We start from the raw sequence: 24369 nt of genomic DNA on the forward strand, positions 1-24369 counted from the left end.
AGGCTGCATCCTTTTTTTTTTTTTTTTTTTTTATGCATTGTATTTCTCTGGGTATACACGTAATTATGTAGCTTTTGTAGGAAATTTAAAAATATAAAAAATGACAATCATCCATAATTCTGCTATTTAGAAATAATAACTGTCATTACTATTTTGATAATTTCTGCCCATTTCTAATTGTGTGATTTTGTATCCTTTTGATCATTTGCAGTTTTGCCAAAAACACTTCCCCACAGCATTAAAAACTCTTTGAGGATGTAAGTGCCCAAAGACGGGGTAATCTTCAGGGCAAGGAGGGACACCGAGTGAGGGAGTACATCTCCACAAACCTGAAGCATCATGGATGGAGGGATGAGTCCTCCAAAACAGGTAGGAAACCCCAATGGGTGTCTTGCTGACATTTAGGAGGGCTCTTCCTCCTTCTGATTTTTTTAAAAGGATTAGAATCCACAGATTCAAGGAGTGTAACATGTCCCAGGAAAAACAAATTCAGTAAAAAAGTTATTAAAGTTAACAGAGAAAATTCTCTGGCACATTTGGGAAAATCAGCTTATCTCTTGGAGGGAAAGGGGCATGATATCCCTAAACCTTTCTATAGCACTCAAATGTGAAAGGTAGTGGGACAGTGTGTACTAAGTTCTTAGAGACGAAAATGTGACTTAACATTTTATCGGCAAACCAGCAGCTATCAGGTAGAAAGACAACAGACAGGTCTTCTTAGGCATTCAGGAATTCAGGGAATATGGTCCTCAGTAGTCCTTCTGGAAAAAAAAAAATAGCTGCAAGATAATAAGCTGGAGGATGAAGGGGAAGGAGAAGGTAAGATGGGAAGGAGGAGGAGGAGGAGATTGGGAGAGCAAGGGAGGATGGAGGCGGAGGGAAGAAGGGGGAGTTAGGATGGGGTGGAGGATGGAGGAGAAGGGAGGAGGGGGAGGTTGGATGGGTGGATGGGAGGGAGAAGAGAGGGAGAAAGGAGGGAGGATGTGAAGGAGGAGGGAGGATGTTGGGAGTGGGAGTGAGGGAAAGAGGAGAGAGGAGGGGGTTTGGGAGGAGACAGAGGGTGGAAGGGAGATAATGTAGATAATGTAGAAAGGATAACTTTAATGGAAGCGATGGTGATGTACCAAGGAAATGCAAATAAAAATAAAGCAGAGCTGTTAAATCCGTGTCTAGCCAGATTTCACCCAAAGCAAAAACTCTTAAACAAAGAGAAATGCAATATAATGATGAAGCTTACAATCCACAGTGAAGATCTATCCTGAATATTCATGCACCAAATGTGAAAAAAAAAATCATTAAAAAAAGAAGGAAGTAAGAAGGAAGCAAAATGAAAACACAAAGGAATGAGTAAACAGTCCTTTAGCTTTCCTAGATCGTGACCTATCAAATAAGTGAAAACAAGGAAACACATAGAAAATCAAATGATAATCATAAGAGACAAAACAGCGGGTACGTATTGATTGATCCTGTGATGAGCCACAAAAAAAACAAAAAACTAAAAACAAAAAACGAGTTTCTGAAAGTAGCAGGAGTTCAGGCCTTATCGGATGACAAGGCTGTAGAAGCCAGCAGTGAGCCCCGGGGCACACACAGCGGGTGACCTTGCCTGGATTCCTTGGCCCTTTGGTTTATCAGTGGGACTCCAGGTGTGTATGGGGGGCAGTGCCCCCACTGCAAACAATCACACAGAATGCATTTGGGCCAGGGCCACCACGTGACACATCTGGCAGGTCAGGTATAAGCCCAGGGTTCTGGAAAACCCTTGGTTTGCAGATACAGAGCTACCCCTTGTTTTCCACTTTTATTTTCTTCCTGCTCCCTGCTTGGAAAGCAGATGTGACACCTGGAGGGAAGATGAAAAAACACAAGGAAAAAGGCCTATATAGTTACTTTGTTTATCAAGACCCACAAAATGGACACCACTCATGGCCCACATCACAGATCTAAGGCTGAGTCAGCCTGCTGGTATGGGGCCACCTCACTGTCAGAGACACCTAGCGAACACCAATCCCAACCGTCCAGCAGCTTCCGCTGGCTTACTTGGCCCTAGAGGGTAGGACCTGCTAGACTTCTCAGGAAAGCCCTGACCTCCTTGCCAGTCATGCCTATTTCTGCTTGTCTCTCTTAATTCTCTATAAAACTCACTCTTGCCCAAAATCCCCGAGGAGGAGGGTTTCCATCCATGTATTGTTTTCCTTGAATAAAGGACTTGTTCTAGTGTTGTCACTTGACGGTGCTAAGGTGAGTGCTGAGTCCCTGCATGCTAGGGCTCACCTCTGCTGAAGAAGACGGGAGGGGCTGCCTCTGGAAGGGCCAAACATCCCCTATCTCTGTGTAAGGCACTGGAGTTCTCTATTATTGCAATTATATGATAACTGATAGAATAATCTGATGTAAAATAAATCCCCCTATAACTCAGAAATGGGAAAAAATAGAAACCGAACTCTGAAATAGAAGAATACTAGGAAATAAGTAACATGAAAATGATTATTTCAGATTTTTCTGATAAAAATGATGAGCTAGGTACCCAGATTGACTCTCTTTTTCTAAATATTCTAACTAAATATATTAAAGGAAATGTCTTTTTAAAAAAAGTTTTATTTATTTATTTATTTATTTATTTATTTATTTATTATTTATTTATTTATATATTTGTTTGAGAGCGAGAGCAGGGGAAGGAGCAGAGGGAAAGGGAGAAGCAGATTCTCTGCTGAGTTAGGAGCCTCATGTGGAGCTCAGTCTCAGGACCCTGGGATCATGACCTGAGCCAAAACCAAGAGTCAGATGCCTAATTGACTGAGCCACACAGGTGCTCCTAAAGAAAACATTTTAAATGCACTAATGAGTTGGTAGAAAAATAAGCTATTTTTTTAGGCTAGAAAAATGAGGGAGAAAAGCAAAAAAAAAAAAAAAAACTTAAGTCAAATCCTACAGATGAACTTTCCCCCAGGGTATCTCCAAAGCTGGTGGATTTGAGTTTTCATTTAACAGCATGGGGCACTAGAAATAGGAGACCTGGGTCCCCCAAGATGGGTCGTATAGTAGGAAGGCCTTCTCTCATAAATCGGGGACCTAAAAGGACATGCATTCAAATGTTAAGGGTGAAACAAAAAAATAAACCTTTCCACACATTCACATACCAGTCTTGGATCTGAATAAGAGGAAAAGAGGGCTCATGGGGTAAGCTAGGTAGGATTAAAAAAAAAAAAAAAAAGGAACAGGCCTCAGTTGAGTTTGTAGCTGAAATTTCCTCCCTCTGGGTGGTTCCCAAGAACTCAACATAGACATTCAAATTGGAATGATCTCTGAGTGATACTGTCCTGGGGCAGCTAGTAGAAAGAGTGCAAATTCTCCATGGAGGAATTCCAACTTTTTCCCAGCCCTCAAAGGATTCCTACTTGTAAAATCCCAAGAAGAAGGATAGCATTAATAGTGGAAATATCAGAACAAAGAAAGAAGCCACTGGAAGAAGGGAAGTAGAAGAAACAACAGGATGGAACTACAAGGTCAAGATCTGTAGTTTTTTTTTCCTTTATTGCTAGAGACTCATTAGGAACCCAGAGGTTTCAGATACTTTATGGAAACAGAAGCACAAGGTACACCTGTAGAGAAGCAGGATGCATTTAAGTGCCTGTGGAATTAAACCATCTCCACTACCAATACATAGACCAGTGTTTGTGGTCAGGAGCAGTGTGCAGCGGCAGGGAAAGTTCACCTGGGAAGGCACCTGTGCCTCCTAAACTGGGCCATGTTCCCTGAATGTTTCCCTTCACCTTGCAAGAACAAAATACCCAGATCATCTTGAATCCAAATGTCCTTCCGGGGATTGTGTGTACACGAAAATCTCCGGCGCTTTGTTCAAAAGCGTGTGTCTTGCTCCTGGGTGAAATAACAAGAGGATGGTAGCTTTAACACCATCCCTTTTTTTGTATTGGTTCTTTATGGCTCAAGTTTTCCTGTCTGTAAGATAACAAGGTGGAATGAAGCAGTCCTTTAATTTCTATCCATCTCCAACATTCTGAGATTTTTGCAATTGTTCCGTAATGTCTAGAATAATTTCTCAAACATCACAGACCCTTGAAAAGTGGGGCTGTGTTAATTCTAAGAGAAGTGAGTAGACTGAGCAAGTCTTAGGGGAAGAAGCCATGACTGCCCAGGACAGGATCCCAGGTCAGTTTCCAGCTGTGATATTTAAGAAGTGGGATTTATTTCCAAGATGATATTTCTGAGATGAGCATGGCCCTGGGATATAAGGGGTTACAATGTTTCTTGAAATTTGTAGTTATAAAAATGAAAATAACAAGATGGGAGCAAGGGTAGGAGGGGAAAAAAAAACTTCAAAGTAAGTTTGGAAGACAAGAAGAAAACTTGAAAAAAACCCTACAAGAAAAAAAATTAAATTATTGAAACACTATGAAAAGAAGATGAATACATTATGGTGCAAAAAATAAACCTGAGAAGCAAGCTATTTTTTTAGCTGGAAGTGCATGGGAGAAACAACTAGATTCTTAGACAGCAACAGGTCATTTTAGTAAAAATTCAGTTTAGTAAAATTCTATCACGGAATCTATGCTGGTCTTGCAAGACCTCTAGTGAAACCAATTCAGGTATAAATCCTTAATCAGTAAGTCAAATGTGGGTTGTCGTTCAGTGTGGTGTAGCAAGGTTGTGGATCGGTAGAGCTCGACGTAGGTGTTACACCAAGTAGAAAGAGCTTTTGGCAGGAGCATCCGGGCACCTTCTCAGAAGTTGGAGCACCCAGCCTGTGGAACGCCCCGTTGGGCCTTCACCTCCCCTGCCATCTCCTACCGTTTCAGCGTGATTCAGGCGATGTGCGAGACTAAGGTCTAGTACTGGATACCTTCTTGTGTAAGACGTGTGTGAGAACCGCTCGTGTGTCAGGTCACAGTGTTTTCACAATGACGCTGTGGGAGCAGGCATCCTTATCTTATCCTTCTTTCGTGGTCCAATACGAGGGTCAGGTAAGCGAACCGCTGAAACTACCCCGGAAGGGGCAAGGCTAGCAATTACAAAGGAGGTCGTTTTGATTTGGAAAAGTCATTTTAAAAATTAAAGATGGGGGTGTTTCCCTTGGACAATGGAAAACGTGAATTTGAGGAAAATCGGGACCATTACAGTAATGTTCTGCAACCAGTTATTGCCATTGGGCTCATTCCAGTCTTTGGGGGTGAATGATTTACTGCCATGAAGCAAAGGATTTTGTATCTGCTCTATGGATTTTGTGTTAGCACTCCTTTTTCTCTGCCTTCCCCTTATCTCCCCCTCTGCATAAGGCCTGAACCCCCAGACCTGGGCCACAGGTCCCTAAGTGCCTCTCCCTCTCAAGACTCTCTCATTACACTTTGGGTTGTCATTGGTTTAATGTCCTCCTAACACATTAGGCCTCCTAATTTGTCAATGGCCTCCCCCCTTCATCCCCATTTCTTAGCAGCTCTCTGTTAAGTTACGCTTTTTATCAAGATCCTTCATAAATGCACCACAATCCGTAGTTCCGGGTTAACAGTCCACAGCTCTCCATCTACTATAATCTAATAATGTATGTCAGTCACTTTTTAAGTGCTTTATAAATTAACCTGTTTAATCCACATAGTAGCCCTAAGCTATAGATTCTATTTTTATCTCCATTTCATGATGAGAAGACTGAGACCAAGAATAAGTCACTTGCTGGAGGTCATTTAGCACGTGTATGTCAAAGTCAAGACGTGAAGCCTAGAACCATTATCACCACGCCCTTATTCCCAGAGATTATTCAACCCGGCTCCATGTGTCCTCACTACACTCCATTCTACAATACAGTTCAATGCTTCTGGCATTGGCACACCGCTTTACCATTCACACAATTATCTTCATGTACATCCCCTCCCCCATTTGATCTCTTATTGGGCCTTTAAGATAAATATTAACTCCATGTCTCCCCCCCAGGGAAGAAACTGAGTTTTTAGGGATGTGTTCCTGGTTATAGGGCAATGCCATCAGGTCTCAGAGTTCAGAATATTGTACTTCCGTCTAATGAAAACCTCCATCCTATGACCAGTCAGGTTTTAGGGAGAGGTCATTCAGAGGATCGGATCTGGAAGGACTGGCTTGAAGCAGAAGCCCGTGTGTAAAAACAATATGGAAGCATGCATTCTTGAAATGTGAAAATCAATGCTGAAGTGAAGGCAAGTGGACTTGAAGGCTGAGGGTACTGAACACAAAGTGACAGAGCAAAAATTTCATTGCTTTTTGGTGACAAATATGCTAGACTAGCGAAGCAATGCATTCCATCTTCCAAATGCAAAAACCAGTTTTTGGGAACCATTGTTAGAAGATAGACTGTGTGTGTGTGTGTGTGTGTGTGTGTGTGTGTGTGTGTGTATGCGCGTGTGTGTATGTGTTGGCAGTCAAGGACTCTGAGGACCACGTCCTCGGCATTTCATTGGGAAGTGAGGACTTCTGAGGAATGTGCTGACCACCCTTGGGTCTACACCCTGGACTTGAGCTGCAGCCTCCAGCTGGCTTCCTCCCCTCCAGCCAGGCTGTCCTTGCTCCCTCAGTCGGGTTGGCCCCCAGCCCAAACCCCGCAGTCTATCTTGAAACCAAGTGACCTCCTTTCAGTCCTGACCAAGTTATTCCTCTAATTCCCACCCAAAGTTTTACATCTATGTTCCAGTCCCTGCCTCTACATGTGTAAATCATGAATTTACCACCGCCAAGGGTCACTGTTTAATGTTGTCCATCCTTTTTTTTTTTTTTTAAATTGTATTTATTGATTCATGGGAGACACACAGAGAGAGGCCAAGACACAGGCAGAGGTAGAGGCAGGCTCCATGGAGGAATCCTGATATGGGACTTGATCCTGGGACTCCAGGATCACACCCCGGGCTGAAGGCAGACGCTCAACCACTGAGCCCCCCAGGGGTCCCAATGTTGTCCACCCTTAACATCATTTGTTTTAGCTTTACATTTCAGAAATCCTACTGTAAGTCTCCGTATTTAATGGTGAAATTTAGATCCGCTTAATAAAATATGAAAATTAGACCTTCCCACCCCCCCAAAAAAGGTAGCAAAGGAGATGATCGCCAGGTGTAACTTGACTTTGGCTTTGCATCGAAAGAGCGACAGGGACCCTGTTTACTAGGGACCCCCATGTGCAAGACTTGGGCAACTATCCTGTAGATCTCTGACACAGGCAGGGAATTGCTACTTAGGAGTTCATAATAAAGGTAGAAAGTTGTAAGCACAGCTAAGATGTGGCTAATTTTGAGAAAGCTTTGGGAAATTGCATGGAAAGGGGGCCTTCTTTGTGTTTATGTTCATGAGGAACATCGGTGTGTAGTATTTTGTAACGCCTTCATCTGGGGTGGAATCACAGTGATGCTGGCCTCCTAAAATGAGTCAGGATGTGCCCTTTTTTTGTTAGGAAAGAGTTTGTGCACAATGGATATAGTTTTTTCCTTGCATGTTTGTTAGAATTCACCAACAAAGCTGTCTGAAGCTGGGATTTCATTTGTGGGAAAATTTTTCAGCTGTAAATTTGATTTCATCTATAATTTGTAGACTTCAAATGGAGGACTTTATCAAAATGAATCTTGAGTATTCTTTCTCCTCTCATTTCAGTGCTGATAATTTTTATCTTTCAAGAAATTCTTTCAATGTCATCTATATTGTTGAATTTATTGTGAAGTTATTTACAATATTTCTTTATTTTCTTTTTCTTTTTTTTAAGATTTTATTTATTTATTCATGGGAGACAACAGACAGACAAGCAGAGACACAGGCAGGGGGAGAAGCAGGCTTCCTGCAGGGAGGCCGATGCAGGACTCGATCCCAGGACCCCGGGATCATGCCCTGAGCCAAAGGTGGATGCTCAACCACTGAGCAACCTAGGATCCCCCACCCCCATTTTCCAGATGTAGAAAGAAAATCTACAGTGTGGTCTGTATTTTTGTCTGTAGTATTGATATTCCACATGTTCTCTATGTTCTGGTCATTCTGGCTAGAGATTTATCAGTTTTACTGATGTTTTCATGAACCAGTTTTATAGTTCCACTGATTTTTTAATTTCTTCTTTTTTTTCAATATTACAGATTTCTGCTTTAAAACATCATTTCCTCTTGTCATTTGAGTTAAATTTGTTCTTCTAGTTTCTTGAGGTAGGAAATGAGATGATGGATTTGATTTAGGACTTCTAAATAAGCATTTAATGCTACAAAGTTTTCTTTAAACATCGCTTTGGCTGAAAGCGCAATGGTGAATTTCTAACATGTCGGTTTTCAATTTTCATTCAGTTCAAAGTGTTTCCTGATTTCTCTATAATTTCTTTTTTGACTCCTAGGTTATTTGTAAGTATGTAATGAGATTTCCAAGTATTTGGGAATGCTCCAGATATCTTTCTAGGACTGATTTCTGGACTAATTCCACTGTGGTTAGAGAAGTTACTTTGTATGATTTTAGTTCTCTTAAAATTCTTAAGACTTATTTTATGGCTCATCATATGATTTATCTTTTGAAAGTTCCGTGTGTGCCTCAAGAGCATATTGTTAAGTGGAGTGTCCTATGAATATCCATTAGGTCAGTTTGGTTGATGGTTTTGGTCAGGCCTTCTATATCCTTAATGATTTTTTTTAAATCGCTCTATCAGTTACTGAAACGAGTTGTTGAAATCTCAAACTATGATTGTATGTTTGTCTATTTCTCCCAATTTTGTAAGTTTGTTTCATGCATATTGAAGCATTTTTATTATGCCCCTATACCTTTAGGATTTTTGTAGTCTATTGTTACTGTGTGTACCTATGCATCTTGGATAATAGTCTTTATTTTGAAGTACTAATTTGATATTCATATAGCTGCCCCATATTTCCCTTAATTACTGTTGGAATTTGTACTTTTTTATCCTTTTACTCTTAATCTTTGTTTATATATGTTATTTATATTATTTAGATTATTACAGAATATAATTACATCTTTTTTCACCCTTTAATCCAATCTAACAATCTTTACCTTTTATTGGGAAGTTTTGTCTACCTACATTTATTGTAATAATAGACATGTTTCAGATTAAATCCATTCCTTTGCTATTTTACCATCTTGTTGTTTTCTTGCTTGCTGCCTTTTGTGGACTCATTGAATTTTCTAATGGTTCTATTTTATCTTTACTGTTGGATTAATAGTTGTTCCTCTCATTTTGTTTTCTAGTAACTGCTGCTGCAGTTAATATTATATAATTTTAATGTATCGTAGTCCATATTCAAATAATGTTTTACCATGTAGTTTTAGTGTAAGAATTCTATTAAAGTGTACTTCCAATTACACTTCTTTTCCTTTGTGGCATTATTTTCATACTTTCTACTTTTATTATATGCCACAAAACACAAAATACATTTTTATTCTAATTGTTATTCTTATTATTACTTTAAAAAGTCACATCTTTTTGTATGTTAAAAAATAATTAGAATGTATTTTTATAGCCATCTACTTATTTACCACTCTTAGCACTCTTCATTCTATCTTGTATATCTAATTTTTCATGTGATATTATTTTCCTTCTTTTTGAAGAAATACTTTCTTAATTTCATAATTAAGATGTCCCAATCATTTATTTCTTTTATTGCTGAGTAGTATTTCATGGCATGGGTGTGCCACAGTTTATTTTACACATTGAAGACTGATACCTCCTACTTCATTCTTTGTTTTAAAAACTATTTTTAGAGTAGTTAAAGGTTCACAACAAAATTGAGAAGAAGGTACAGAGATTTCTCTATATCCACTGTCCCGATATATATATATATATCCTCCCCCATTTTCAAGAACATTCGCATGCTGATGCATCTTTTCCCATGGGTGAACCTACATTGACATGTCATAGTCACTCAAGTCTATAGTTTGCCTTAGTGTTCATTCTCAGTGTTGTGCATTCTGTGCTTGGACTAATGACTCATGATGACATCTATAAGTCATTTTAATGTTATACAGAGTATTTTTACTCTCCAAAAAATCCTCTGAGCTCAGCCTATTCATTTCTCTCAACCCCCACCATCTTACTGTCTCCATAATTTTCCTCAAAATGTCATCTAGTTGGAATCAAATGGTATGTAGTCTCTTCAAGTAGGCTTTTTCAGTTAGTAACATGCACTTAAAGTTCCTCCATATCTTTTCATGACTTGGTAGTTCATTGGTTTTTAGCACTGAATAATATTCCATTGTTTGGTATGTACCACAATTTGTTTATTTACCCACTAAGGACATCATGGTTTCTTCCAAGTTTTGGTAATTATAAATTAAGTTGCCAGAAATATCTATGTGTAGGTTTTTATGTGGACAGAATTTTCCCATTCCTTTGTGTAAACACTAAGGAGTATGATTGCTGGATCACGAGTAAGACTAGGTTTAGTTTAGTTTTTTTTTTAATTTAAATATTTTTTTAATTTAAGTTTTAGGTAGTTAATGTATAGTGTAATGTTGGTTTCAGGTATAGAACTTAGTGATCCATCACTTATATACAACACCCAGTACTCATCATCACAACTACCTTCCTTAATACCCAGCCCCCATCTAGCCCATCCCGCACCCACTTCCCTCCACCAGCCCTATTTGTTTTCTATCATTAAGAGTCTCTTCTGGCTAGTTTTCCTGTCTCCTTTTTTTCTTTCTCCCCTTCCCCTATACTCATCTGTTTTGTTTCTTAAATTCCACATATGAGTGAGATCATATGGTATTTGTCTTTCTCTGACTGACTTTTCTCACTTAGCATAATACACTGTAGCTCCATCCATGTTGTTGAAATGGCAAGATTTCATTCTGTTTGAAGTACTATTCCATTATACATCTATACCACATCTTCTTTACACATTCATCAGTCAAAATACATAACCGTCTTGCAAATTGGCTGTCCTGACCCACCAACAGTGAATGAGAGTTCCTATTGCTCCACATCCTCACCAGCATGTGGTGTTGTCAGCAGTCTAGGTTTAGACCAGTCCCATAGGTGTGTAGTGGTATTTCATCATTGTATAATTTGCATTTCCTTGATGATATGTGATGTGGAACATCTTTTTATAGGCTTAGGTGCCATCTGTGTATCTTCTTTGGCAAAGTGTCTGTTAAGGTCTTTGGTCCGTTTTGTTTATGACAACATGAATGTTAAGGGACCCCATCCCTTAGGCTTCTGCAATTATGTCCACTCACTTTCTTAGTCTGTCTTCTCTCTTGTTCAGGTTTGATAGTTTCTATTATTCCCACTTTGAGTTCACTGATTTCATTTCCTCTTTCCCCTCTGTTCTGTGATTGAGCCCATCCATTGAATTTTTTATTTTGGTTATTGTATTTTTTTAGCTAAAATATTTCCACTTGTTCCTTTTTATATCTTCTGTTTCTTTGCTGAGGCTTTCTATTTTTAAATTCATTTCAAGCATGTTCATAACTGCTTTTTGAAGCATTTTCATGACGGTTGCTTTAAAATCTTTGTTAGATAATTCTAATTTCTCTGTCATCTTGGTGTTAGAGTCTTTTGACTTTTTCCCCCTCACTCAGAGATCTTCCTGTTTCTTAGTGTGGTGAATCATTTTTGATAGAAACCTAGACATTTTAAATATTATATTTTGAGATCTTGGATCTTTCTAAACCTTCTGTTTTATCTGGCTTCTTCTAACACTGTTCCTCCAGGGGAAGGGGATGACACCACCTCATTCCTGTGAGGAGGGGGAGGATAGAAATCCAGGTTCCTCATTCAGCCTCTTATGACATATGGGTGGGGGAGGGGCTTCTCATTCCTGCTGAGTGTGGGTGGGGTTTCTAGCTCTTTACTGTTAGCATCCAGGAAGAGGGTGTTAGGAATGCCTCATTGCTGCTCCTCTTTTGGCCTCATTGGACACCATGGGCTGGTGGCTTCTTTACCACTGTGCACTGGTAGAACTGCTGTCAATATTCTGCGTCCCCTTTGGTGCTGCCCCTATGGTGATGGGAGGGGCATCTAGTTACTCTTGGGTAGGGTGGAAGTCTAGGCTCACCACCTGGTGTGTTGAGCCTCCTGGCTCCTTAGTCTCCTTGCCAACACTACTCCGGTGAGGGTTTGTGGGTACCTGATTACAGCTTGCAAGGATGGACATCTGGTGCCCCCAACTTGGCCTTTGTTGGACAGCAATTTTTTCCGTGGTCTTTAGCTGGAATAGAGTAGCTTGTGTCTCAAAGTGTTCGATCTTTCCAGGCTGCCTCTTGCCTGGACCTCTGCCTAGAGACAACAGACTTTTTGGAGGCCCTTGTCCATACATATTAGCATTTATGTACTGCCAACTTCTTCAGCTCTGAGTCTGGGATGTATGAGGCAATAGGAGAACCCAGGGATCTCCCTCTGGTGTTGGTTTTTTGGTCCCAAAGTCCATAACTAGTCTACATTCTTCTCTCCACTCTTCAGAGTCCTCTTATGCTTGTTTCATGTATAATAATCAGGGTTTTGGTGTTGCACAGTGGGAGAAATAGGGAAGAGCATGTCTCCTCCATCTTCCAGAAAACAAAAGTACTTGAGGCTTGTTTTAGAGCTTTTTAAAGGTGAATACAAGCAGACTTTAGTCTGGGGTTAGTGTGGTCCCACTACTAAGCTCTTATCTTCCTCAACTTCCTACTAAATGCCCCATGTATGACAAGATCTTTCCACTGTAGCTGATGAGGATATGCACTCTTCCCAAAACACACCTGGACTTTGACAGTAATATTAGCTAAGACGATCTTTGCTTTAATTTGATTTTTTGGAAATGTCTGGGTGGCTCAGTGGTTGAGCATCTGCCTTTCACTCAGGTCATGATCCCGAGGTCCTGGGCTCGAGTCCCACATTGGGCTCCCTGCAGGGAACTTGCTTCTCCCTCTGTCTATGTCTCTGCCTCTCTCTCATAAATAAATAAATAAATAAATAAATAAATAAAATCTTTCATTTGATTTTTTGTTGTTATTTATGTGGTTCATATGAAAATTGGGTATCTGCCCTTCTATGTTTATAACTTTTCCAATTTACTACGAGTCATCGTGTCCTTTGAGATTTACATGGGTTTGGCCTTTATATCCCTTTTGCTGATTCCCCACAGTGTCTATGAGAATCTTGAGTTTGGGCTGGAAGGCTTACATTTCCCATGGTCACTTCTTGCTCTGGGCTCCTGTTTCCCCTCAATTCTCACCACCCACGTTTCCTTCACCTTCTGTGTGCACTGGTCTTTTTCTGCACTTCCCAAGTAGGCGGAGAACACTCTCAGCATTTGGGCTCCTGGAGCACCACTGACTCAGTGACGGGCTGCAGCCAACTCTCCCCAACTTGGGAAGAATAAAGTGGGGGTTTATACTAGAGCAATAGCAACTCAAACTAGAGCCCAGCAAGCAATTTAAAACCATACCTTAGATGTCCTTCTTCTCAACAGCCATCTGGCAGTTTCAACACTGGGAGATTTTCCCTGGTTAACTCTTCTATTAGAGTTCAAGCATTCTGATATGTTGCTGAGCCCTTTTTCCTCAAGGTCTTCATCTCTCTTGGCTTCAGCCTCCTCCTCTAGATTCCTGTGCATTTCTCATGTACAGCTCATTGGCTCTATCACTGCACTATGGCCCATTCATGCTTTGTCCAGAGATTAGCCTCCTCTTTCTTGCCAAACATATTCCAAAGATACTGCTTTCTGGAGAGAAATTATTTTTCATTGTTTTTAGACTTATACATTGCAAAACTCCAGGGGGCATCTTTCCCACCTTCACAGAAAATATACTGTGAGTGGGTCCGTCCTGGGGTTGTCTGACTGGGAAGCCTAGGTCTCTGTGTAGTGCAGATGGTGGCTCTTCAATTGTTAACATATGCCTTGAAAACAGTTTTTCTAGTTTGCCATTCGTCTTAAAGTGTTTGTTGTTTTATCCTGCTGTACAAAAATATTTATATACATAAAACCTGTATTTGAAGTTGAATATGTAATTTTTCCTTTATGTGTATTTATTATTCAGGCTTATTTAGAAAATCCTTCTCTACCTAAAGGTTATAAAATATCACATTTTCTTCTAGTGCATTTCTTTTGTTGTCTTATTTTTATGTTTTTAAATCTGTGAGCCTATTGCAAACATTTTGAAGTAAGAGACGAGCTAAAGACTGCTTTCCTCTCTCACTTTCCAAGTAACTCTTCTGACATCATTTACTGGTTAAGGAATTCTTCTTTTTTGATGTAAAGTGTCACTTTTTTCACATACTAAATTCTTATTTATACTTGAGTCTTTATCTTGATTCAAGTTTAATATTAAATTCTTATCTGAATACAATCCCTCCCCTAGTTTTGTGTCTTTGAATGTGGCCAGTCGCACCCTTCATCAGCAGTGTTAACATCCTTCATGAGATGTGATTGTTGATACATAAAATTATTTACACCCCACCCACCCTCATCATGACTTCATTTTGTATCTGTTCTAAATGCATTATCTTGAGGGTTCAGGGTCATAGGCTGTCAGGATTACATGGGTTCTGAGAGTCATCTGAGTCCAGCCTCATCATGCCACAGATGAGAAATTTAAGGACATAAAAATTAGCAACTTGGCTGTTGGTATAGAGTCAAGAGCAAGGCCAAGAACTGTATCAAGTGTATGCTTCCTTAAAATGCATTTTGCCTCTGTCCTTCATCTTCATTTCTACAGCATCACCCGGACCCATGTCTTTGTAATTTCCCTTTACTAGTTATGCTGGTCCTCTTTCATGCTACACAGAGTTTCTAGAATGGTCTTTGTAAGGCAGAAACTGTACAAGGGAGAAGAGAGGACAGCATGTTGCCGATGTGAAAAGTTATGTGGTGTGACGGCCTGATAGCCTTTTCTGGGCTATGCAGTAAGAAGACTGTGTAGTCAGGGCCACCTCAGGGACCAAGCAGCTCTGTTCTGGAGGCACATTGAAAAAAGTGTGGCTTGGGGTGAGAGGGACTTCCTCCCAATCCTGGTGTGGGACCCCTGAGGTGCCAGCTGCCTCTAGAGCCTGTTGCAAAGTCAGTGGGGGAGACCCAGACCCAGGAGGCATCGCTCAGAGCTGAGGGTGGTAGACATGGTGGAACAGAGATAACAGACCCGCAGGGGTGGTTTCTGGAAGACAAGGCACACTGGCTGCTCTGTGAGTCATGAGGCAAGAAGGACAAGGGATAAGGGTGGGTGAGTAATGATGCATGTGTACATTTTGTGATGTGCTTCAGAGATAAGAGATGGGAGCAGTGTGGCAAGAAGGGAATATCTGTGAATGCTAGAAGGCCTTGGGAAATGGCATGTGGGGTGGAAGATGCTGAAAGGGAAACACAGACCCTTTCTTGGCTAAGGGGAGGAAGTTGCCTGTTTCTTCACTGGGGAAAATGCTGGGTCCTGATGCTGAAACTGAGTCCTGTGTACATCCTGTGGCACCTGATGCCTGGGGCCTTGGTTTGTGATAGACTCGGTGACTCTGGGGCCTAACATGTTTTCTAGGCAGATCTCATTAACTTTACGTGAAGGCTGCTTGGTGCTGGGCAGGGGGACAATGGTTGGTAAGGTAAATGGCAACAAGACTCGTTTAAAGGCTCATAGAGGCCCCCTGAAGTCTTCCAGAAATAACAGAGAGGACTTTTCAGCCTGATATGTAATTTCTGTTTTTTGGAGTAGGGGCACTGTATAATTTTACTGATAATGTCAATCCATTTTTCTTTTTGGACCCTATCTTAATAACAAGTGAGGTGGCTTGGGAATCCTGTATGTTCCCATGGTGCCTCAAACACACCATGTGTGTTTCTCAGGCTGCATCTGTGTTGAGATTGGCACTATTCAGAAGATGTTATCCCTGCCCCCAGGCATGTGGCCTGCACTTCTTCAAGGCCGAGTCCTGTCAGGAAGGGACGTGGGAGAAAGTTGCAGGAAAGCTTGACAGTCATAGGAAAAGAGGAGAGCATCCCTCTAAAACATGCCCTGGAAGCAGATTCCCACGGAAATACAGACAAGGAGCAGATATCTAGGATGCTCAAATGAATTCTAAAATGCTTAAAATGAACTCTGGAATGTGAAATCTCAGTAGTTCTGTTTTAAAAGAGTACATCACTGTGTAAATATTAACAGCCAGAGATACTGAGTTCTTCTCGTGGTTAAGTGGCTCTCCTGTAGAAGCTTTAGAACTCCTCCCTTGGAATGGAAGATATGGAAATTCACCCCAGCCTAGATGCTTAGAGGGACAAGATGCCCAGCTGCCTGTGGCTGCTTTCCCATTTTTCGTGTGTGGACTTCCACCATTTCAGTCATTTGATTAAAGGTGTTGGCAGGAAGTCATCCATTAGAGTGGGTTCATGTCGTGTCTTGAGAGATACTAGATGTCTTCTCTACATCGGGAGACCCACAGAAGTGGTTTGTTATGACCCAAATGTCTGTGACCCCCCCCCAACAGTTCACAGGTTAGAGCCCTGACCCTCAATGTGATGGTGTTACGAGGTGAGCCTTTGGGGAGTAATTAGGTTAAAATGTAGTCATGAGGGCAGAGCACCCAGGATGGGGATTAGTATCCTCATAGGAAGAAGAGGAGACATGGGAGTTTTCTCTGTCCACCATATGAGGACATAGCAGGAAGACCACAGTCTGCATGCTGGGAAGGGGGCTCTAAGTATCAAGTCTGCCAGCACCTTGATCCTCATCTTCCCAGCTTCCAGAACTGAGAGAAAAAATATCTGTTGTTCAAGCCTCCCATCTATGGTATTTTGTTATGGTAGCCTGAGCAGATAAAACCAGAATAGGCAGGTCCAGAGTTAGAGGGAGCGGGGCTCCCATCTTGGCTTCCCCCCCACCCCCGATCTAACTGGATGACCTTGGACCACTCTGAACTCCAGTTATCTCACCTCTAAGATAGAGATAATAATACTTTCACTGCAGGCCCATTGTTCCATTTAGAACAAACACACTCAACCCCTCTCTCTCATTTCCCTTCTGCACACACACACACACACACACACACATACACAGTGCATCCATCCCTGTACAATGAGCACATAGTTGAACCTCAATACATAAGTTTTATGTCTATTGACTTATAAAAATAGGAGCTCCTTTGTGAGCTGCTATTTATGTACTGAATGTGATATTTTAAAGGAGACATTTAAGAATTAGGCTTCAATTTGAGGATACTAGAATTTAGAAATTTGAAAGTCCTCAAATTTGACTTATTTTTAGGGTATTTGAATATGGAAGCTGAAAAGGTAGCATCTATTCTACTCTGGAGGTAAGCACCAATAACAGACTACCATGACTAGTAAAAAAAAAATGACTTCATACACCATTTTTTGATTAATAGGATCTGATACCACTGTAATGGTGTTTAGCAAATTATAATGCTCCCATTAAATTATGGTCCTGTAGCAAATAGTCATGAATTCAATTATACAGCTTAGCTTCTAGCTATCTTGCATATTTCATCAAAAGCTGATTTGCCAGTGATGGCAATCGCTTTGCATTTCTACAGGGAAGAAGACATATTAGGTAAAACCTGGGTTGAAAGTCAACCAGTTAATGAGATGCTCGTCAAAGTCTTACATTAGCCCGGACTTGCAGTCATCTCCCACTGACATGGGGCTGCCTTGAGGTTTTGTCTCCCATGGAGATTGTTTCCTGTGCTGTTGGCTCTGTTCAGGCCCACTGTCCAGATGCTCAGAGAGAAGAGGAACAGGGTGATTCCCCCTCAACCTCCCAGCAAAACATGCTGCCAAGGGTAGATCCCACCTGGGGACAGGGAGGCTTTGGTTCCCTGAGCTCACACTAAGCCCCCTAGGACATCTCAAGGGCAAATGAGCACTCAGAGAACACAGAATGCCCCGGAGTAACAGGAAATCTGAGTGTCAGCTTTCAGGGACTCTACTTTCTGTAGGGGAGAGGGTCTGAATTAGATGGCTTCCCAGAGGAGAGCTGAAACCCCAAAGCAGACAAAGGTCTTCAAAGCAAAGTCAAGGCAGTAGGAAGTATTTGCATGGCCCAAGGAAACAATCACCTGGGGATTACAGGCTCCTTATAAAAATGCAAGAGAGTGAAATTCAGTGAAAAGTGTGTTTGTGTGAGAAGATACCAATTGTTCCTACTGGCAAAAGGGAATGTGGTTTGCAGGTCTTATGATGGTAAAGCCAAGAACAGCTTGACAGATGGGAAACACCCGTGGCTGTGGAGTTGTGTTCAGCACCAAGTTCAGGTCCCCACTTTGGGCCTCACAAATCACGGTCTTGGGCAAGAGCTGCACCAGTCAGTGGCAATCATGACCCTTCCGAGAGTTCTCAATGACTGACCTGAAGCATCACAATGCAATGCAAGGGAGCCACTGAGGAGGCTTAGGTCTGGAGCTACAGTGCTGTGGTGTGGGTTTCGTCTCCACTACCTGTGGTGTAATTTGGGGTAGGGTCTTCTACTTTCTCATACTTTAGTTTCCTCATACGAAATGGGGCAAACAGTAGGACTTACTTCAAGGTGCCAATGGGAAGATCAAATGAGTCATGTCTACTGTACACTCAGAACAGGGCCTGCCATGGAATAATGGTCCAACATGAGTGTTTGCTATTGTGATGAGGCGTATTGTTATTATCACTCCTTGAGGAACTCTGCGGTCCAGAGAGAAGAGCGTGTAAGCGAATCGCAGAGGAGGGAAGGATGCTTCCAAGGGAATCGATAACTATTTTCATTTTATAGTGTGAGATGACCTTGATTCTGTTTCTATCTGACAGAGGGGCACACTCTCCAACATAATTCATCCACTGTGATGCAGAACTGGGATTTAAATTCCATTCTGATAGGCCTCCTCCTAAGACATCCATTGCTATGCAACTCAGATAAAACCCAACTGATTAACTGGCTCCTGGTCTTCAGGATTTGATTTATTAATCAAGGTTGATACAATATCACAAAGCTTAGACTATCTTTGGGAGGATTTTGAGTGACCATGTAGCTGAGAACATGCCAGAGCAGGGGAGCTGACTTCTTTACTGAGCGGGGAAAGGGAAATCCCAGTATCTATAGACAGGGAGAGGCAATGTTTCCTGACATGTTCTACAAGATGGATGTGCAAGGCATGAAAAGTTCTCACCGATATCTAGTTCTCCCGACAATTAGGCGGAGGCTTCCAGTTCAGTTGTGGCCTTTCAGGGTGAGGTGGTGTGCGTCTGTTCTGGGTTGTCACACGTACTTGAGGGGGGACAGCATGGAGTCCAATCCTCCTTGCTACTCAGGGCAGAAGGACATGTTGGCATGGAAGTGCCACCAGAGTGAAATATTCTCGAATTATGAGGTAACCCGAGGAGGACTGCCATCCTGAAGAGGAACTAAAATGGCCTTTGCTGAGCCAGTGTTCTTTTGGTCTTAACCTTTTTTTATTTGTTGTTTTAACTGAAGCTGTAAAGCAGTCTATCTTGACTGATGTTATATGGCTTATAAATGAATATGTATGAATAAAAAGTGATCCTTAGGAATTCATATACATTTCTTCTATGTATTATGTATAAGTCTTTCTTTGCGATAGCGCTGTTAGATTAGCAAACTGCACATGTGATTTTCATGTTACTATGTAGCTTTCAGTAAACTTTTGGTGAAAATATTAAATTCTCATGTATAAAAGGAAAAGTTTGAGTGCGGTGTTAAAATAGGTGGATTTTAAACACATTGATTAATGTACTAAAATAAATCTGAGCAAAATCCCTGGTGAAATAACATGGGGTCCATTCTTGGCTCTGTACTTTCTAGCATGTTGATCAGCGACATCATGAAAGCATTAAACATCATGATTATTAAGGGGATGCCTGGGTGGCTCAGTGGTTGAGCGTCTGCCTTCGGCTCAGGTCATGATCCTGGGGTCCTGGGATCAAGTCCCACATTGGGCTCCCTGCAGGGATCCTGCTTCTCCCTCTGCCTGTGTCTCTCATGAATAAATAAATGAAATCTTTTTAAAAAGTCATGCTTATTAAGATTTTGAATAATAATAAATAGAATGGGTAGATTCAGCATTTATAATTATCTTGCTAAATGCCTAAAATCAACTAGATTAAGTTCCAATTAAATTCCGTCTAGTTATATGTTGGGCTTTTAATTTAATAGTATAACAAAATTTCTATTACAGTTACCAGTGTTACTTATCTTCTCCAAAGATTGGGCCTAAGTGTTCAGGAATAGGGGAAGAGTTAGATAAAATGTCATTTATATCCTCAGAGAGCATTGAATGTCATGATGCTTGCTGAAGGTGTAATGTTAAGTTGAAAGAAACTAAATCCCAAATTCTATGCAGAATAGCCCAATGGGGTTTTTAAAAGGAAAGAGCCAAAGTACCAAGAGTGATTTTTCTTCTTTTTCTTTTTGCCATTTCTCAATCATTTTTCCACACGAGCGTGTATTATTCTTATGATGAATGTAACACACTTTTAAATAAAAAGAGAGAAAACTTTACATAATGATTTTAAGGTTAGGAAGAAATCTCTTTTTTGCCCACAGGCAGTTGGGATCTGCGAAGACCTTAATACCTCAAATGAATTCATTATGTCTAAGATGATGTAAGGAATTTGGGATTTTTGAAATGTTACTGGTGCTGCTGGAGGAGTTATTCTAGCTCTGATTTATGTGTTCGTGTTTTAATGTGGTTTAAGGCATTTTCTAGAAAACTGTAGTATGAAGTATGAGTGCCAGGCTGTGTTAGTGTGGCAGTGGTTGCAAAAGACTTGGCATTCGAGAATGTTTTCTATCTAAAGAAGGCCGGTGTTATCTTGACTTGGGGTGTCCCTCAATATACATGTTTTTTAAGGAAGTGTGCTCAGATACTCACCTTGTTTTAGATAAAATTAACAAGCACCCAAATTTCACATATATCTAAAAAGCACCTTTCCATCTGTCTGGAAGAGCTTTTCCATGCGTTTTGTTATTTTTATTCTGTTTGATTCTGGTGCTGCATCTAGTTTATCTTGTCTTACCTTTAAATCATTTGATAGGAGGAGTTAATATTCAAATGCTTTAAATGATCCTGGAAAACGTACTCAGAGTTTGGGTAGAGATCACCTGCTTTTACACAGCTTGCTTTAGCTCTCGCTATTTAATTTTCCCTACTTTAAGAAGGAAGAATTTTAAAGTGCAAGGAATTCCTGACTTTATATTTTTCATAAACTAGAATAACTCCCATTAAATGCTGTGTTCACCGGGCTGTGTTGCACTGGAAACAAAATATGTAAAAGGTGGGTGGTTTAGCGGTATACTTTTTTCCCCCGGAACATGCTTGCATTTAAATTTGAAATCTTCCAACACGATTATAAATGCTTTATTCCATTTTCTTGGATTGAATGCATTTGGGGAAAGGTAATTTGGCTTTTAAAGGGGTTCCCCTGGGACACCTGGGTGACTCAGTGGTTGAGCGACTGCCTTCAGCTCAGGTCGTGATCCTGGGGTCCTGGGATCCATTCCCACATCGGGCTTCCTGCATGGGGCCTGCTTCTCCCTCTGCCTGTGTCTCTGCCTCTCTCTCTGTGTCTCTCATGAATAAAGACAAAGAATCTTAAAAAAAAAAAAAAAGGCATCTCCTGATAAAAGACCCTATTGCTATCTTGTTTCCAGTGATCCATTGAAGATTTTTTTTTATGGCTCATGATTTGAAATAAAAGATAGTTGATTTAAAAAAAAAAAAACCTCATAAAATAGCTCAAACAGGTATTACAAAGAGCTTTGTTGAAAAATTATATCAGAAAAAAATCCCCTGGATTCTCGCAGATACTATCTGCTTTCATTCATTCACACATTCGTTCATTCTTTTGTTTGTTCATTCAGCACATAATTGTTGAGTGCCTATAGGGTGTTCAAGGCCCCACATGCCCTAAATCATTTGTTAGCTCTTGAAATACAGACCTTGTTCTCTGGTGTACTTGAGTGTTTGGAGGCGCTGAATTACACTGTTGAACTGTTTGTCACAATATTACTGTTGCTGTATTGTAAAAATTACAGTGTGTGCATTGTTCCCTCTCCTTGTACTAATTTCCTTCCTTCCAGCTGACGTTGAGTTAAAACAGATGCAGAGATAAGAGGGCAGGACTGCCACCTTAGCTGTCACAGACAGGGACCACAGGGGTTTTGGGTCAGACCCTGTTGGGACATATTTGTGATATTTTCTATCACACACTTTGCAATGAGTATAACATTTCTCAAGAATGAAAAAGAAAACATACACAGGTCAAGGTTTTGAGGTCTGTCTGACTTGGGTTGTTACCTGTGAACCAGAGAGAGCAGGCTAGAGGAATTTTGCTTGTTGCGTCAAGATATGCATCTTCTTGCAACTACTTAATTTGTTCTCGTCCTTAGGGAACAATATCCACCCTCTACAGGAAATACTAATGATTTTTACAAATTCATAGGCATAAATGGTGCTATGCTAGCAAACTGGCCCTGAGCCCATCTGGTGGGCTCCTGCTTGCGCATCTTTGTACTTTGACTTTGCCAGGTGGAGGGGCATCCACAAAGTATTTGTTGTATGTTGAATTGACTGAATCTTTCACTTTTTAACTAATTGTTGTGGCAACAAGACAGGATAGCATCACTTCGTTTATACAGACTGTTTATAATATACTGTGGTAGGACTTGGAAAAAGAACAGCCTCACAGCGATGGAAGCTTTTGTTATCTGCCCTGCATTACATTTTGTATCGTAATTTTAAGAGTCATAGGTCCCAGAAATAAAAGGGTTTCCTAATCCTCCTGGGAAATTTCTCTTCCTTCCATGACATGTGGATTGTTATTAGGAATAAATGAAAGGCTAAAATAGCTTCAGAATTAGAGAACTAGGAAGTTTTGCTTTGTTTATTGCTAATGCTACTGCAGAAATAAATACATTTTATGTGAAATGTGATTTTCAAGAAGTTTTGTTTGTTGTTTTGCTTAGAAAAGTAAGATGTCTGGCTATAGCAAAAGTTTTCTAGCTGTGTCTCCAGAGGCAAGGGAAACAAATGCAAAATAAAGAGCTTCTGCACAGGAAGGGAAATAATCGACAAAACCAAAAAGGCAGCGTAGTGAATGGGAGAAGATGTTTGCAAATGACATATATGACAAAGGGTTAGTCTCTAAAATATGTAAAGAACTTTTATAGCTCAATACCACAAAATCAAGTCACCCAATGAACAGTGGGCCGAAGACATGAATAGACATTTATTTCAAAGAAGACATGTAGATGGCCAACAGACACATAAGAAGATGCTCAACATTACTGATCATCAGGGAAATGCAAACCAAAATCACAATAATACCTCATACCTGTCAGAATGGCTAAAATAAAAAACACAAGAAACAACAGGTGTTGGCAAGGATGTGGAGAAATGGGAAGCTTTGTGCACTTCTGGTGAGAATGTGAACGGGTGCAGCCTCTGTGGAGAACAGTATGGAGGTTCCTCAAAAAATTAAAAATAGACCATCCTATGTGCATTTGATAATTGTGCTGCTGGGTATTCTCCCAAAGAATCTGGAAAGGCAATTTGAAAAGACATATGCACCCCTATGTTTATTGCAGCATAATTTACAATAACGAAGTTATGGAAGCAGCCCAAGTGTCCATCAGCAGATGAATGGATAAAGAATATTTGGTGTATGTGTACGATGGACTATTACTCAGCCATAAGAAAGAATGAAATCTTGCCATTTACAATATGGATAGATCTAGAGAGTATGATGCTAAGTGAGCTAAGTCAGTCAGAGAAAGACAAATACCATATGATCTCACTCATATGTGGAATTCAAGAAACAAAACAAACGGGCAAAGGGAAAAGAGACAAACCAAAAAATGGACTCAGAACTGTAGAGAACAAACTGATGGTTACCAGAGGGCAAGGAGTGAAGGGGTGTGAACGAGGTGAATGGGATAAAGGAGGGCACCTACCTGATGAGCACAGAGTAACGTACACAGGTGCTGAATCACGGTATTGTACACCTGAAACTGTTATTGTTAGCAATACTGAATTAAATATTTTTTTAAAAATTACAAAAATAAGATTACCTTCATAAAAATTCAGAAACTAGGGCAGCCGGGTGGCTCAGCAGGTTTAGCATCACCTTCAGCCCAGGGCCTGATCCTGGAGACCTGGGATCGAGTCCCACGTCAGGCTCCCTGCATGGAGCCTGCTTCTCCCTCTGCCTGTGTCTCTGCCTCTCTTTCTTTCTCTCTCTCTCTCTCTCTCTGTCTCTCATGAATAAATAAATAAAATCTTTAAAAAAATTTGGAAACTCTAAGAATATATTTATATGTGTAAATTTACTTTTGAACATATTTAAAAGTACAAGTCACCCTGATATTCTCACCAGACATAATCACTGTTTATAGATGTAGGGAAATATACACATTCACATATAGTTTCATATTATTTATATTATATAAAATTGT

The 24369-nt window shown here is 40.6% G+C and overlaps 1 long non-coding RNA gene across 1 annotated transcript in view; it reads left to right on the forward strand.

The window, feature by feature from the left end:
- Positions 1-24369, forward strand: part of LOC140601795 (uncharacterized) — a 35223-nt gene that overhangs the window by 1825 nt on the left and 9029 nt on the right. The window contains exon 2 of the long non-coding RNA XR_012004896.1: positions 212-369. This is a non-coding gene — a long non-coding RNA (uncharacterized lncRNA). The remainder of the gene's footprint in view (positions 1-211; positions 370-24369) is intronic.

Source organism: Canis lupus, chromosome 12 (genome assembly GCF_048164855.1).
Source record: "Canis lupus baileyi chromosome 12, mCanLup2.hap1, whole genome shotgun sequence".
Classification (NCBI taxonomy): Eukaryota; Metazoa; Chordata; class Mammalia; order Carnivora; family Canidae; genus Canis; species Canis lupus.